Here is a 15,048-nt window from a genome sequence, read left to right on the forward strand (position 1 = left end):
TCGAAGTCTCGCAGTCAATGACATTGTCTGCTCGAAATTATCTGAATTATCTAAGGGACCTTCGGCAGAACTTCCTGAGGAACATCAAAATTAATTCATGGAGATACTTCCGAAGAAATCCTTGACGAAATTTCCTGAAGAATTTTGATGTCTATTATGTAGGACTTCCGGGAAGAATTCTTGGAGGAATTTTCCGAGGAATTCTTGGAGAAGCTAAGAATTCAAGAGAAAAATTACAACTAATTTCTGGTGGAACTTTAGGAGGAACTGCTGCAGGAATTGTTGTGAGAACTTCTAAAGAAAATGATGGAGGAACTTCCGGAGCAATTCTTGGAAGAACTTAAGGAGGAATTCCTGAAAGAACCTCTGAAGAAATTTTTAAAGAAACTTCTTGGGGAATTGCTGGAGGAATTTTGATGGAATTTGTTAGGAATTTCGAGAAGAATTTTTGGAAAAACTTTCCGAGGAATTCCTGAAGAAGCTTTCCGAAGAATTCCAGGGTGACCTTACGAAGAAACTTCCGGATGAATTCCTGAAGAAACTGCCGAAAAAGCCCTGGAGAACCTTCGGAAGATATTTTTTGAGGTCGTTTGGTAGGAACTCCTGGCGGACCTTCCGGAGGAATTCCTGTAGAAACTTCCAAACAAATTCCTGGAGGAATTCCTGAAGTAACTTCGGAAGAAATTCTTGACGAAAATCTCAGAGGAATTGCTGGAAGAATTTGGATGGATTTTTTTGGGAATTTTGGGAAGAATTCTTGGAGAAACTTTCCGAGAAATTCCTGGATAAGCTTTCTGAAATGAGGAAATTCCAAACTAATTTCTGGAGGAACTTCCGGAGGAACTTATTTAATAGTTTTTGTAGAAAATTCTGAAGGAATTCTTGGAGGAACTACGAAGGAATTTCCAAACCAAATCCTGGAGGAACTCCCGGAGGAATCCCTGGAGGATCTCCCAAAGGAATTTCTGGAGGAACTACCGGAGGAATTCCTGGAGCATCCCAAAGAATTCCTTGAGGAACTTCGAAATGAATTCCTTGAGGATCTTTCGGAAGAATTCCTGAAGGACCTTCTGGAGGAATTACTGTAGGAACTTCCAAACTAATTCCTGGACGAACTCCCGGAGGAATTCCTGAAGGAACTTGGGAAGAAATTCTTGAAGAAAACCTCAAAGGAATTGCTGGAGGAATTTTGATGGATTTTTAGGAATTTTGGAAAGAATTCTTGGATAAAATTTCCGAGATATTCCTGGGGAAGCTTTCTGAAAAATTCCTGGAAGAAATTCCAAACTAATTCCTGAAGGAACTTATTTAAGATTTCTTCGAGGAAATTCTGAAAGAATTCTTGGAGGAACTTCGAAGGAACTCCCAAACGAAATCCTGGAGGTACTTCTGGAGGAATCCCTGGAGAACCTGCTGCAAGAATTTCTGGAGAAACTTCCGAAAGAATTCTTGTAAAAACTTCGAAGGAATTTCCAAACGAAATCCTGGAGGAACTTCCGGAGGAATCCCTGGAGGATCTTCCAGAGAAATTTCTAGAGGAACTACCGGAGGAATTCCTGGAGGAACTTCTGGAGAAATTCTTGGGGGAACTTCCGGAGGAATTCCTTTAGGAACTGCCGGATGAATTTCCGGAGGAAGTTCCTGGAGGAATTCCTGGAAGAACTTCAGTGGAATCCCAGGAGGAATTCCTGTGGGAGCTTCCGGAACTTCGAACGAATTTCCAGACGAAATCCTGGAGGGATTTCCGGAGGAATACCTAAAGGACCTTCCGCAAGAATTTCTGGAGGAACTTCCAGAAGAATTCTTGGAAAAACATTGAAGGAATTTCCATACGAAATCCTGGAGGAACTTCCGAAGGACCTTCTTCAAGAATTCCTGGAAAAACTTCCAGAGGAATTTCTGGGAGAATTTCCAGAGGAATTTCTGGAGAACTACTGGAGGAACTTCTGGAGAAATTCTTGGAAGTATTCCTTTAGGAACTTCCGAATGAATTCTTGGAGGAACTTCCAGAGGAAATCCGGGGGGAACTTTTTTTTTAATCGTTTATTTAGTAGGCTCAGTTGTTTTATAAACAAAACTATACGGATCGGGGGGAACTTATTTAAGAGTTCTTGGAGGAAATTCTGAATAAATTCTTGGAGGAACTTCGAAGGAATTTCCAGACGAAATCCTGGAGGGACTTCCGGAGGAATACATGGAGGACCTTCCGCAAGAATGCCTGAATGAACTTCCGCAGGAATTCCTGGAGAAGCTTTCAGAACAGCTTGTGGAGGAACTCCCCAGAGGTATTTCCGGAGGAATATATGGAGGAATGTCCAGAGGAACTTGATGAACTTCCCAACGAACTTGTGGAGGATCATCTTGAGGGATTCGTATAGTAACTCCTGAAGAAATTAGGTCACGCCGATTCACACCGCCGCGCACCGAAACCCATTACCCAGAATGGAACGCTACCCTGAAATCCATTACCCCAAAGGCCATTACCCCGAAAACAATTCGATACAGAAACCGATGAATCGCAAAATGAAACTATTTGCAAAGCATAAAAAAATACTTAAATAAACCCAATGAAGATTCTGCTTAACCAACATTTTTGATTTTCGTGAAATTAACTGCCTTTATTATCTGGGAATGTGCTATTCTACGAAATTGAGTAAAGAGATGAGATAATGCCTCGTAACGCTGGGTAGACACCTTTGCGTGGTGTGTTACGGTGTAAAATCTACCATGGTCAAATTGTCAGCTACAGGCAAATCCTGACCAAAGGAATACCTTCCCCAATATCCAACTCAGTGGTACTTATCAGGGTGTCGCTGAGTCGACGGCCTCTCATTAAGTAAGTACTACGTCAACACTTCATTCCCCTCCCAAGTTACGGGCAAGGTGAATCGTCCAGCTCAAACCTTTGTAGGGGTATGTGGCGGGACCATCATCATCATCATACATTTTCTTAAATTATGAAATGAAATCAATACCGCCGTGATTTCGCCACAGTTACACATTCAGTCACTCAATGTTTATGCAAACAAACGTTGCAATGTGTTATGCTTCATAGTCTACGAAAAGTTAGGGACTAGATATTACCGGCAGGGTTCTATTCCCAACGCAGGCTCAAAAACCGTAGACAGAAACATTATTTTACTAAAACTTACTTACCGACACCCTATAGTATAAGGCCTATACACAAAAAGTTTAGAACGGAATTACGAACTTAAAATGCATGATTCTATCTACTGAGGCGTCGATCGAAGTTTGAGGCTTCACTTAAGCGTAACTAATCAATAAAACTCTCAAACTCAAATTTGAATGAAATATTGGGGATGTCTAAAATTTATGCATTTGGGGTTCAAAATATGTTTCATGATCTTATGTAAATGAAATTTACATAACAGAATGCTACCATTTTGATCGTTTCATCGACACCTTATTGTCATTTCAAAATTCAATTGAATCGGTTTGCAATGGGTCATCATATCTATTTACATTCATATTTGTAAGCACCAAATACGGTTGGTTACTAAGGGAAACCACGCTTCTTTAAAGGTGAAACTGTTCAGAATCCAAATAAATTTCCCCTCGCATTTTCAGAGGCATCAATCTCTACAAAGAAGCAATGTGTATTTAACTGTCATCTTTTTATGTTAGCCTTGCTGCGTCGCATGGAATAAAAAGATGACCGATGTTCGTTGTTTCATTATTGAAAGTGGTGCCCTTGAAAACGAGAAGTGGAATAAAATTGGATTCCGAAAGTTCGTCCTTAAAAAACTACAAATGTTTTTTTCTCTGTTTGATACTACTGTTTGATTTAAATCCGAGAACCTGCTGCAAAATATTGGTCCCCATTTGTAAAAAAATGAAAAAAAAATATGGGATCTATTCCTCCACAGTGCTAATTTTCTCTCATACATGTTTTTCTCATTATACTTAATGCACAAAATAGGCACCTTCACCGCTAGGTTGATTTATCTGGGTTTTTCTTCGTGGAATAACTTCATTGTTTTCTGGTAAAATCACTGGCAGCTTTCGGGAGCCTCTCCGTAATAATGTTAATATTGTAATGCCAGAAACCACTCAGTTGATAAGAGGGAAGTGCTTAATGAAACCCCTTGGCAATAATAAAACTTAACCTGTCAAAGATGTCATTTTCTTCCATTACAACTTTCAGATCAGATAAATAAATTTTCGAACTGTGACAATGTTAGAATATTAGAAGTATGCTTTCATCTGGTTATCCAATTTTTGCAGAAATTTTTTTTATCGATTTAGCGACAGATTTCATAACATCGTAATTTTGTAGCTCATATCAATCAGCAAATGTGTTTTTTGTATCTTATCAACAACTACCACTACGATGTCAGTCATGAATCATGATAGTTTGTGTCATTTTTGTTGCAATTTTATAGATAAAAATAGAAATCTTTTTGAATATCCGAAATAACGTTTTTCTATGGTGAGTAGATTCTTCAAACTTTTAATCACACTTAATAAATATTGAATTTGGTATTGATTGAGGTTTAACGAATGTCAACCAAACACCATTAATGGTTTGTTCCAACCCCTCTAACTTTTGAGAATAAAAAAAGAAAATGAATAACAACTTCCAGGAGGAAAGGACACCGATATGGTGGGATGGGAACCATCTGATCAAATCAACCCGTTGTTTGCCATCAATCAAAAATAGATTCACGGCCCGTTTCGGTGCCAAACTTCAGTGACGACAATCGTCTGCAGATTCAGTGCCAAGATGCGCTTGCTTGTGGAGAATTTTCACTTTCCCTCCGGGTGGCTAGGTCACTAAGAATCTTCACCAATATTCCAGCTACTTATTTTTCCCTCCGCCGCTTGTGTATGGCATCCTTCTGGTTTTTTCACTTCGAACTTGCGAATGGTTTTTCGGCTAACCGCGAGATGAGACCGCGAATCGGTGCTGCCAGATAAAAGAAATAGCTCAATTTTGTTTCCTATGGGAATCTGCCCAGTCCTGTCGCACACAGTTCAATCGGGAGAGCGAGGATGTAGGCTGCAGTAGCACAATTACTTTCAGACACACCTATGGCACGCGACGTGTTCACGCGATGATGTCTACCAGTCCGAGTTTCAATCATATCTGAGCTGAGCTGGATGAGGAAAATTCGTTTTTGACGCTTTTCCTTTCGGATTTCGAGGTCATGAATCGGGTTGGTTCTTCTCGCGCGGTTGGGAGTTCTCTCACTTGCCGGATTGCGTTGAGCACGCGGCATGCCAGGCTGGAGCCACACTTTGCGGAAAAAAACGAGAGAGTTTGAACCCTAACAGGAGAATTATTCCTTTTGAGGGTTGTCACAGATTTTCCACGTGGTGTAGCCCATGTGTTGACGGGGATGGAAAAGAAGGATTTCCGAAAGAAAAAGCCATGTACAAATTCTTCGAATAACGAAACACATGAAGTGTATGTGGGACAGGGTCTACAGGCCTTTGATTCCAATCTTTCTACAACAAGAATTTTGAGTGGTATTTTTACCTCAATTGTTAACTGTGTGTATCTCAACACTTGAAAAAAAAATCCCAAAACATAGATACCAATCGAGATTTAAAAACGCAGCGATATTATATTACCGGGAAACCTTGCGGAAAGCTTATTGAGGCAAACGTCTGCCATTTTTCATTTTATTAGTGAACAATAAACAATTAACTATATATACAGTTCAAGGCTGGTGGTACAACTTGAGTAAGTGCCGCTAGGCGTTTTTAGTTTTCCATATCTTCGTGTTTGTTATTTAAATATCCAGCTAAGCTACATAATTCAAACCCTCAAATTGTGGACATGACATCTAATTTTTTCTAAGAGGTCGTACACTTATTACGTAAGCACTTATGGGGGAGGGGGGGGGTTGCCATTTTCTTACGTTCCATATAAATAAAAAATGATTTGTTTGAGAAAATCTTACATAGGCGGAGGTGGGATTGATAAACCCAGAAAAAATACTTACGTAATTAGTGTTAATCTATCGCTTCATGGTTTGTCGAGGCAATGTTGCACGTTAACATGGAATCTGATTGTTCTCTGCATAAACGTTATTTTTTGGCAAGAATGTTCATATGAAGTAAATTGTACCGTACAGTTTTGGTACAGATGTATCATATTTAAGCCCATTTATCGTCATTGCGAAAAATAGCGTGCAAAACTTGATTTTTTCAGCACTCGTAGTATATCCAACTCGGCAAGCCTTTTTGGATAAACATACAACTCGTGCTGAAAAAAACATATTAAGTCACATATTAATTAATTAATCAAAATATTAAAGTTTATATTTATTCACTATAACTAATGTTATAGAGTTTGTATAATGTTTAGGTCGTGAAAAACATTCTAGGAACTTATATTTGCAATAACAAATAACAAGCATGTTAATTATTTTAGATTTTTTAACGCATTTTATCTGGTATGATATTATTGATATGTCACTTCAGCGTTGATCTTGATTGGGAGCACTGAAATTTGATTTTCATGCCCTCCGTAATGCGTTCAATCACACACGTGAGTAAATCTTTTATCTCGTTACGTTGTGAGTTGGCTTCCCAACTATATGCTCTCAGCGGACTTCTAACCGCGGACTGAGAGCACCCGGAATTCTCTTCCTACTCTCTTCGAAATCTCCAAACCTCAACCCACTTGTTATTTTTTGCGAATGTTTTCGCAGGTTCTGTCACCCCCCACTGCTCTCGACAATTTTCTATCCACCACACCAAATATTACCGGTCGCCAACCTACTCACGTCTTGCCTCTTGGTGTGTCAGAAGAGGTTCACTATTTACTGATACACTCTTCAATGTCGTCCAATATATAGTCCTGAATACCTACATATGTATGCTCTGTTTGGACGCGAAAATTCTCATTATGTGTACGTCCCAACTGGAAAGTAGTTTGCCTCAAGCTTGAAACTTATCAAGCATTGAAACTATAAAAATGTGGAATTGGTTCAAAACAAAAAAACTTTTGGAAGTTTATGGAAGCAATTATGTCCAAAGAAAAGTAAATTAATTGAAAGAAATCGAACCCCTCTTCTAGTCACAATCTACGGGAGCTTCCCGCTAGACCTCATTATGATGCAATTTCCAGAGCAGCGCTCTTACAGACTGGCCTGGCAAAGACCCCATTAAGCTGGCTTTTTTTGATGGTCCCCCCATCATCGTAGATTGAAATATCGTTCTTATCCTACGGCACTACACTATGAAAAGAGGATCGAAGAAAAGACGTACAAATGAACCAGTGCCAGGCCGCCACCTGATGTGTTAAAGTGCCAAACTCATCACGTGGGGTAGGTTGTGGGTTCGTGCTAGCAATCAAGTGGGAATTATTTTGAACGAGTGCTTAGTTGGCTTTCGTACTAATAAGAGAGAAAGTTATTTCCGTTTCAGAAATATCAATCATCGAATGTTTATGTTTACGAACTCGTACTAATTGAATAACTACTGTGAGTTAAACAATCGCAATCATATAATATCGAAACTAGCAAAGGTCTAAAGAAACTAGGCGCCTCCACCCAATTTTCATGTAAAACTTGTACCTAATAGCAAACCCACGACAGCTAATGTATAATGATATCCATTAATAGGAAACTTCATTATGACCACGTCAGCCTTTCCCATCAGACCAAGTCATTTTCTGCATTTTCACACCCCGGTAATCACGGAAACTTTTAATGTAAAACAACTCAACGAGTGTAACATCCGGATTATGATTTCCATCACGATTTCGTTCCACCGCTCGTTGTCAGCTGACGTGTAGCGGTGTGGGATTGATGTGACTGGCAGCTAAGCTCGAGGTCCAACACTCAACTTGAGGTGTATTACAACAGTGAAACGGTGTTTTGGAAAAAAAAGATTTTTAACAATGCTGTCGGCCGCATTACTGCTATTTTCTATTCGCGTTCTCGGTTTATACCACCGTACGTCTTCCTTACGAGACGTTGCCATCTTCCGAGAGCTCTTTTTTATTTCAACCTTGAGGTTTGATTTTCCACTTTAGCGAAAGAGACTAATTATGCTCCAAACAGAAAACGAATTCCTGGGGAGTTCTGATTCTTATACAATCGTTGGTAGTTATCAGCAAACCATAACCCTGTTGCGTTTTATCAGCTCATCTATCTTGTATTTTATTCAATAAAAATTAAAAAAAAACTAAGGAGTGAAAAGCGAATCGATAGGTTAATGATTTTTACAATTGCGTTTGACAGTTAGCACGTATGTTAGCGAAAAGTACAGACGAGAGCGATTCTAAAGAAGGTTAAGTGAATCTTTTTAATGAGATAAAAAAGTGGAATCTTTTTTGCTATAAAATCTATTTATATATAGGTATATAAAACAAAGTTGGTATTTGTATGACCGTGTATCACTCAAGAATAGACTAATATTTATATTCTAATGTATATTCGATTTTATTTATTTATATTTACGATAGCATTGAAAAAAACCCAGATCAATCCACCTAGCGTTGGTGGTGCCTTTCTCACGCATTAAAAAAAAATAAGAAAAACACATAAGAGAGGTCGAAATAGCACTTTAGGGGGATAGATTTAACTTTTTCCATCAATTCATATCCATTTGCGGTCATTTGAATGCATTGTTGCAATCTTTGAAAAAAAAAAGTTTTTTTTTCGTTTTTGAAAATGTTTTCCCACGGGGGGACCCTTGGCAAAAAACAATGTTTTTCTAATAACTTTGGAACTCAAACCGATCAAGCCAATTTTCAATAGGAAACAACTAGACCGCAATCCGCGTCGATTGCAACTTGTTTATTGGATTGGATAATGCTAAGTACCAAAAAGTGTGTCTCACATTTTTGTACACACACATACATACACACACGGTGTGCCTGTGACGGTTATTAACGAAAAAAATGTCCATCCATTCTGAACTCGCCTTTCGAAAGATATAATATCCAGGCGTCTGCTATGAAAATTTCAAAATATTTCATCTAGGGAATCGAAAGTTATAGCAGTTTCAAATTTAATGATTTTTGCTATCAATATTTCACTAGTATGAAACCATATATACCGAGAATTTCCTCCTGAAGACATCCAAATAAATTATCATCAAATATGCAATTTGCAACCTCAACCAACTATAACCTAAAACCTATTCTTTGAATAATAGAAGAAAAAATAACAAAGGATGTTAGAGATAATATTGTTCTAATGTCAATGACAAGTATACGTGCCTCACTTCGGAACGTCTTAACTGACTTGTTGAACTAAGATGCATTTCATTATACAGAGTGTAGTTACTTGTCTGTCATAGACAATATTCACACTTTGGTATGATTAGTAGATTGAAGTGCAATAATTCTGTAATTTGAATACTGTAATGTGGTTGTATTGTCTATTTTGTCATTGACATTAGAACAATATTATCTCTAACATCCTTTGTTATTTTTTTTCTATTATTCAAAGAATAGGTTTGAGGTTATAGTTGGTTGAGGTTGCAAATTGCATATTTGATGATAATTTATTTGGATGTAATCATGAGGAAATTCTCGGTATATAGGTTTCATACTAGTGAAATATTGATCGCAAAAATCATTGAATTTGAAACTGCTATAACTCTCGATTCCCTAGATGAAATATTTTGAAATTTTCATAGCAGACTCCTGGACATTTGGACATTTTTTTCGTTAATAACTGTCACAGGCACACCGTGACACACATACAGACATCATCTCAATTCGTCGAGCTGAGTCGATTGGTATATAACACTATGGGTCTCTGAGCCTTCTATAAAAAGTTCGGTTTTGGAGTGATCCTATAGCCTTTACATATACTTTGTATACGAGAAAGGCAAAAAAATGAAGATCAAAATCCAAACTCTTCGTTCAAATGGTTTTTCGTCCATTCTTATAGAAATTTCAAATCCTGATCATCAGCGGGTCCATTCATAAAGTACGTCACGCTTTTAGGGAGGGGGATGTTAGAGAAACGTGACGGTCCATACAACAATTTTAAAGGTTTATTAAGATTTTAGACTTATAAATCGAACTCGCCGTCTTCAGATTGGCAAACCTACGCCTTGGCTCACAAGGCTAACTGGAAATCCAGCTTTGAAATGTACCAAGATTAATTTTTTACCATATATTATATCAAAAAAGATTTGAATAATTAACATGGTTCTTCTATAGAGTACTTTTTGCTAATTTATGTAGAAAAATATCTTCCCAATCCTCAATTTTGTTATATGCAAATACCTATATAACTATTGTACCTATATAAAAATGCGCACCTTTGACAGTATTCCATTGTTGAACTTTTCTTCTATAACGTACCTGAAAGGAGAAATAATAAAATATGTTAGCAAAATAAAATTGGACGTGAGGTTTTTTAAATCTACTTTCTTTTTGTTTCAATCCGTACAGTTTTGAAGCACTCCCCTCGGATTCAACCAAAGACATATCATGTCGTGGTGGTATCATATGGTGACTATTTTTGTTTAGTGCCGCGTCACATAATATAATCTGGCATTTGTTTTAGAATGTGATCCAATGGACATCGTGTCTTGAAACCTTGAATGATAATGTAATCAGACAGAGGCCTTTTTCATCAGTGATAATGATGTGAGATCTCTTCTTTTTGGCAATACTTTTCTGGTGCTTTCCATAATGACGATGACTCGTAGCCACGCTTAAATCTTGCGAGTTAGGAATATATCAGTAGAAAACGTGTTCAAGTTTATTGGGAATCAACAGTTGGATTCACTGAGTAGAAGTTTTATCAAAGATAGGATCGTCACTCATATTTCATTTTGCTATTCTCTTCTTCTTCTTCTTATTGGCATTACACACCCCACTGGGACATTGCCGCCTCGCAGCTTAGTGTTCATTTAGCACTTTCACAATTATTAACTGCGAGGTTTTCACAACCAAGGTACCATTTTTGCATTCGTATATCATTAGGCTAACACGATGATACTTTTTATGCCCAGGGAAGTCGAGACAATTTCCAATCCGAAAATTGCCTAGACCGGCACCGGGAATCGAACTCAGCCACCCTCAGCATGGTCTTGCTTTGCAGCCGCGCGTCTTACCGCTAGGCTAAGGAGGGCCCCTTTAATTTTGCTATTTAAACTTATTTCAAGTGTAAAAATTCTCCGGAATTTCTTCGAAAGTTCCTAATCGAATTCTAAAGGAAGTTTCTCTACGAGTTTGTTGGGAAGTTCATCAAGAAATACCTCTGGACATTCCTTCAGATATTCCTCGGAAATACCTCCAGGAAGTTTCTGCAGGATTTCATCCAGAAGATCCTCCAGGAAGTGCTCTGGGAGCTCCTTCAAGAATTCCTCCGGAAGTTCCTCCAGGAATTCCTCCGGAAGATCCTCCTGGAAGTCCTCTGGAAGTTCCTCCAAAAAATCATCCAGGATTTCATCCAGAAGATCCTCCAGGAAGTGCCCCGGAAGTTCCTCCAGGAATTCCTCCGGAAGCTTCTCCAGGAATTCTTCTGGAGGAAGAGGAAAGCAGTGCTTAACGTAGTTGTTCAAGAGTGTTGCACCTTGTATCACGGGTGGGCGCGCTGTCTCATCAACTGTCCCATGAGGGCGAATTCCTCCAAAAGTTCCTTCTGAAATTACTACGGAAGTTCCTCCAGGAATTACACAGGAAGTTCCTCCGGGAAGTCCTCCGGTAGTTCCTCCGGGAAGTCCTCCGGAAGTTCCTCCAGGAGTTCTTCTGATAGTTCCTCCAGGAATTCCTATGGAAGTTATCCCTGGAATTCCCCAACGAATTCCTAAGCAATTCTTCAACGAGTTCCTAAGGAATTCCTCCAGAAGTTCCTCCAAGAATTCCTCCGAAAGTTCTTCCAGAAATTCTTCCGAAGATTCCACCAAAAATTTGTTGGGAATGTCCTCCAGGAATTCTTCGAGAAGATCATACAGGAACTCCTCGAAAGTTCCTCCAAGAATTTTTCCCGAAATTCCTACAAAAGCTCCATCAAAATTCTACAGGCATGCAGAATTCCTCCGGCGTTCTTTCGGAAATCCCTCTGGTAATTTTTCTGGAGATTCCTGCAGGAATTCTTTCGGAACTTCCTAAAGCAAATCCTCCCCCTTTATAAAAAATTTCTCTGGAGTCTAGAAAATATATAGAAGCTGTTACGAAATTTCCCCGTGAACTCCTTCAAAAACGTACATGGGGATTATTTAGATTTTTTACGGAGAGTCCCCTAGAATGTGCACCAGTTGTTCCTCAAGGAATTTTTCTTGAAATTCTCCTTGGAGTTCCTCCAGAAATTCCGCCAAGAACTATTCACTCAATTACTTCGAGAACACCCCAGAAATGTCCACTGAACTTCTTTCAAATGCTACATAGAATTTCAAACCCAACTCCTACCCACTCCCGGGAATTCTTCCGGAAATGTTTTCAGAATTTTGTATACGAATACTTATGGAAATTCAATTGCGAGTTCCTCCAAAAAATACCTCCAGGTATTTCCTGAACATTCGTCCAAGAATCCACCTGGGTCCGTTTTCAAATTCTTCAGTAATTCCTTAACAAATTCCTCTGGAATGCACGCGAAAGTTATATACATTTGAAATTCTCCCGGCAATTCAGAAATTCCTTCCGAAAGTCCCCCAATTTTTATTCCTGGTACTTCCACCAAAATTTCGCCTCTGGAATTTTATCTGCTTTTCAGTTTCTTCAGAAGTTTATGCGGAAATTGCTTCAAGAATACTTCTATAATTCCTTCTATAGATTCCCCAAATTTCTTAAGGTATACTACAAAATAAAACCTCCAGGGACTTCTCCGGTATATTTTTTCAGACAGAATTCTTAAAAGTTTTTTTTTATGAAACAAGTCCTGAATAATTTCTTGGAGAAGTTCTGAAAGAAAATCACGAAGGAATTTCTTGTTAAAATCCGTATTAAAATTTTAAAATAAAGTCATGTTGGAATTTTCGACGTAATTTTCTGATTCATTTCCCAATGACAATGGAAGAATCCCCGAGAAAAAAAACTCTGAAAGAGTTGTTGAAGTAAATCCAGGAGAAATTTCCGAAAGAATTACTAAAATAATATCTGAAGAAATTCCAAGAGAAAATCCAAAAATTTAAAATATTTTCAAAGAAGTTTTTATATTTTTTTTCGATCAAAACACCAAACAAATTCTAATAAAAGTTCTTTGAAGTTTTCTAGGAGCAATTCTAATTCTAGGATAAAAACTGGATTTCTTAGGCTGCGTCTCATTTCCTGATTTGAATTCAAATTAAACTTGAAAAGAATAGTTCGAAAGTCAAAAACACCCGGTCATAAAAATCGCTGAGCGATAAGACATTTGTCAAAAACTTTTCAAAGTCTGTCAAAAGTAATCTTGTTGTGGGAGCAGCGTTATTCGGGAATTATTCAACTTTCCAATTATTCAACGTTCCAATAGTTGCGATATTTTGTTATTCGTGTTCCTATAGTTGCAAATCCCATTGATTTTATATGGGATTCGCAACTATTGGCGCAAGAGAGAGAAAAAGATAAGGACACTCATCACGGAATCCAAATTTCAAAGTACTCGCGTTTTCAAGGGCACACCACTCGATACGAAAGTAACGCAAAACTGTCATTTTTATTATATCACGCATGCTGCGACGCAGCAAAGCTGAAATAATAAAAATGACAATTGTCATCTTTATTATTTGTTTATGCGTCGCAGCATGCGTGAAATAATAAAAATGACCGTTGTGCGTTGCTTGCATATTGAGTGGCGTGCTCTTGAAAACGCGATTTTATTTAGTTTTGGATTTCGGAAAGGTTGCAACCCGTTTGACATGCCGCAAGATGGGTTCCAAGATTGAATGAAAATTGGCCACTTCCCCAAGGGAACCAGGCCCTGGAAGTACCCGGAGGTTGGCCAAATCGATCGAAAATCGCCTAAATGTACTCCAGTGTACTTGTTTTGCAAAATCATGAAGTTTGATATGTCGCAAGATAGGTTTCAAGAGCGAATGAAAATTGACCACTTCCCCAAGGGAACCAGGCCCTGGAAGTACCCGGAGGGTGACCAATTCGATCGAAAATCGCCGAAATGTGCTCCAGTGTACTTGTTTTGCAAAATCATGAAGTTTGATATGTCGCAAGATGGGTTCCAAGATTGAATGAAAATTGGCCACTTCCCCAAGGGAACCAGGCCCTGGAAGTACCCGGAGGGTGGCCAATTCGATCGAAAATCGCCGAAATGTGCTCCAGTGTACTTGTTTTGCAAAATCATGAAGTTTGATATGTCGCAAGATGGGTTCCAAGATTGAATGAAAATTGGCCACTTCCCCAAGGGAACCAGGCCCTGGAAGTACCCGGAGGGTGACCAATTCGATCGAAAATCGCCGAAATGTGCTCCAGTGTACTTGTTTTGCAAAATCATGAAGTTTGATATGTCGCAAGATGGGTTCCAAGATTGAATGAAAATTGGCCACTTCCCCAAGGGAACCAGGCCCTGGAAGTACCCGGAGGGTGACCAATTCGATCGAAAATCGCCGAAATGTGCTCCAGTGTACTTGTTTTGCAAAATCATGAAGTTTGATATGTCGCAAGATGGGTTCCAAGATTGAATGAAAATTGGCCACTTCCCCAAGGGAACCAGGCCCTGGAAGTACCCGGAGGGTGGCCAATTCGATCGAAAATCGCCGAAATGTACTCCAGTGTACTTGTTTTGCAAAATAATGAAGTTTGACATGTCGCACGATGGATTTCGAAGCCGATCTGCCAGTGACCATTTTTTCCGGGAGGGAGGTAACCCCAGTACTCCCCGGAATATATCCGGAACCATGGCCATTGGACAAAAATTGACTTCGGTTCCTAAAACTATAGGAATTTTGTGATCGATTCCAGAAGATTGCTTGAAAATCCGTTAGAAATTGGCTGAGCTACGTGGTTTTGAACTTTGAGTTTTGTCGTAAAATGGGGGTTGGGGACGTACTTGTTAAAGGAAATTTAAGTAGTAGGTGCTTCTTTTATAGCCATGTCAGTTAATCAGTGGGCCTCGATTCTTAGAAAAAAAAGCCCATTCAACAGAATGTAAATGGAAAACAAAATAGGTAATT

General features: G+C 38.8%; 1 protein-coding gene across 10 annotated transcripts in view; it reads right to left on the reverse strand.

Annotated features, from left to right (window-relative positions):
- Positions 1-15,048, reverse strand: part of LOC134211039 (anion exchange protein 2) — a 270,760-nt gene that overhangs the window by 84,032 nt on the left and 171,680 nt on the right. Inside the window, exon 1 of one of the 10 annotated variants that reach the window (XM_062687589.1) lies at positions 4,824-5,094. The exons of 8 other annotated variants lie outside the window; for them this stretch is intronic. The gene's annotated coding sequence lies outside the window, so the exon portion shown is untranslated. Of the gene's footprint in view, positions 1-4,808; positions 5,095-15,048 lie in introns of those variants that run through there. One more of the 10 variants, XM_062687587.1, reaches the window with a different exon arrangement.

The sequence above is a fragment of the Armigeres subalbatus genome, chromosome 2 (genome assembly GCF_024139115.2).
Source record: "Armigeres subalbatus isolate Guangzhou_Male chromosome 2, GZ_Asu_2, whole genome shotgun sequence".
Taxonomy (NCBI): Eukaryota; Metazoa; Arthropoda; class Insecta; order Diptera; family Culicidae; genus Armigeres; species Armigeres subalbatus.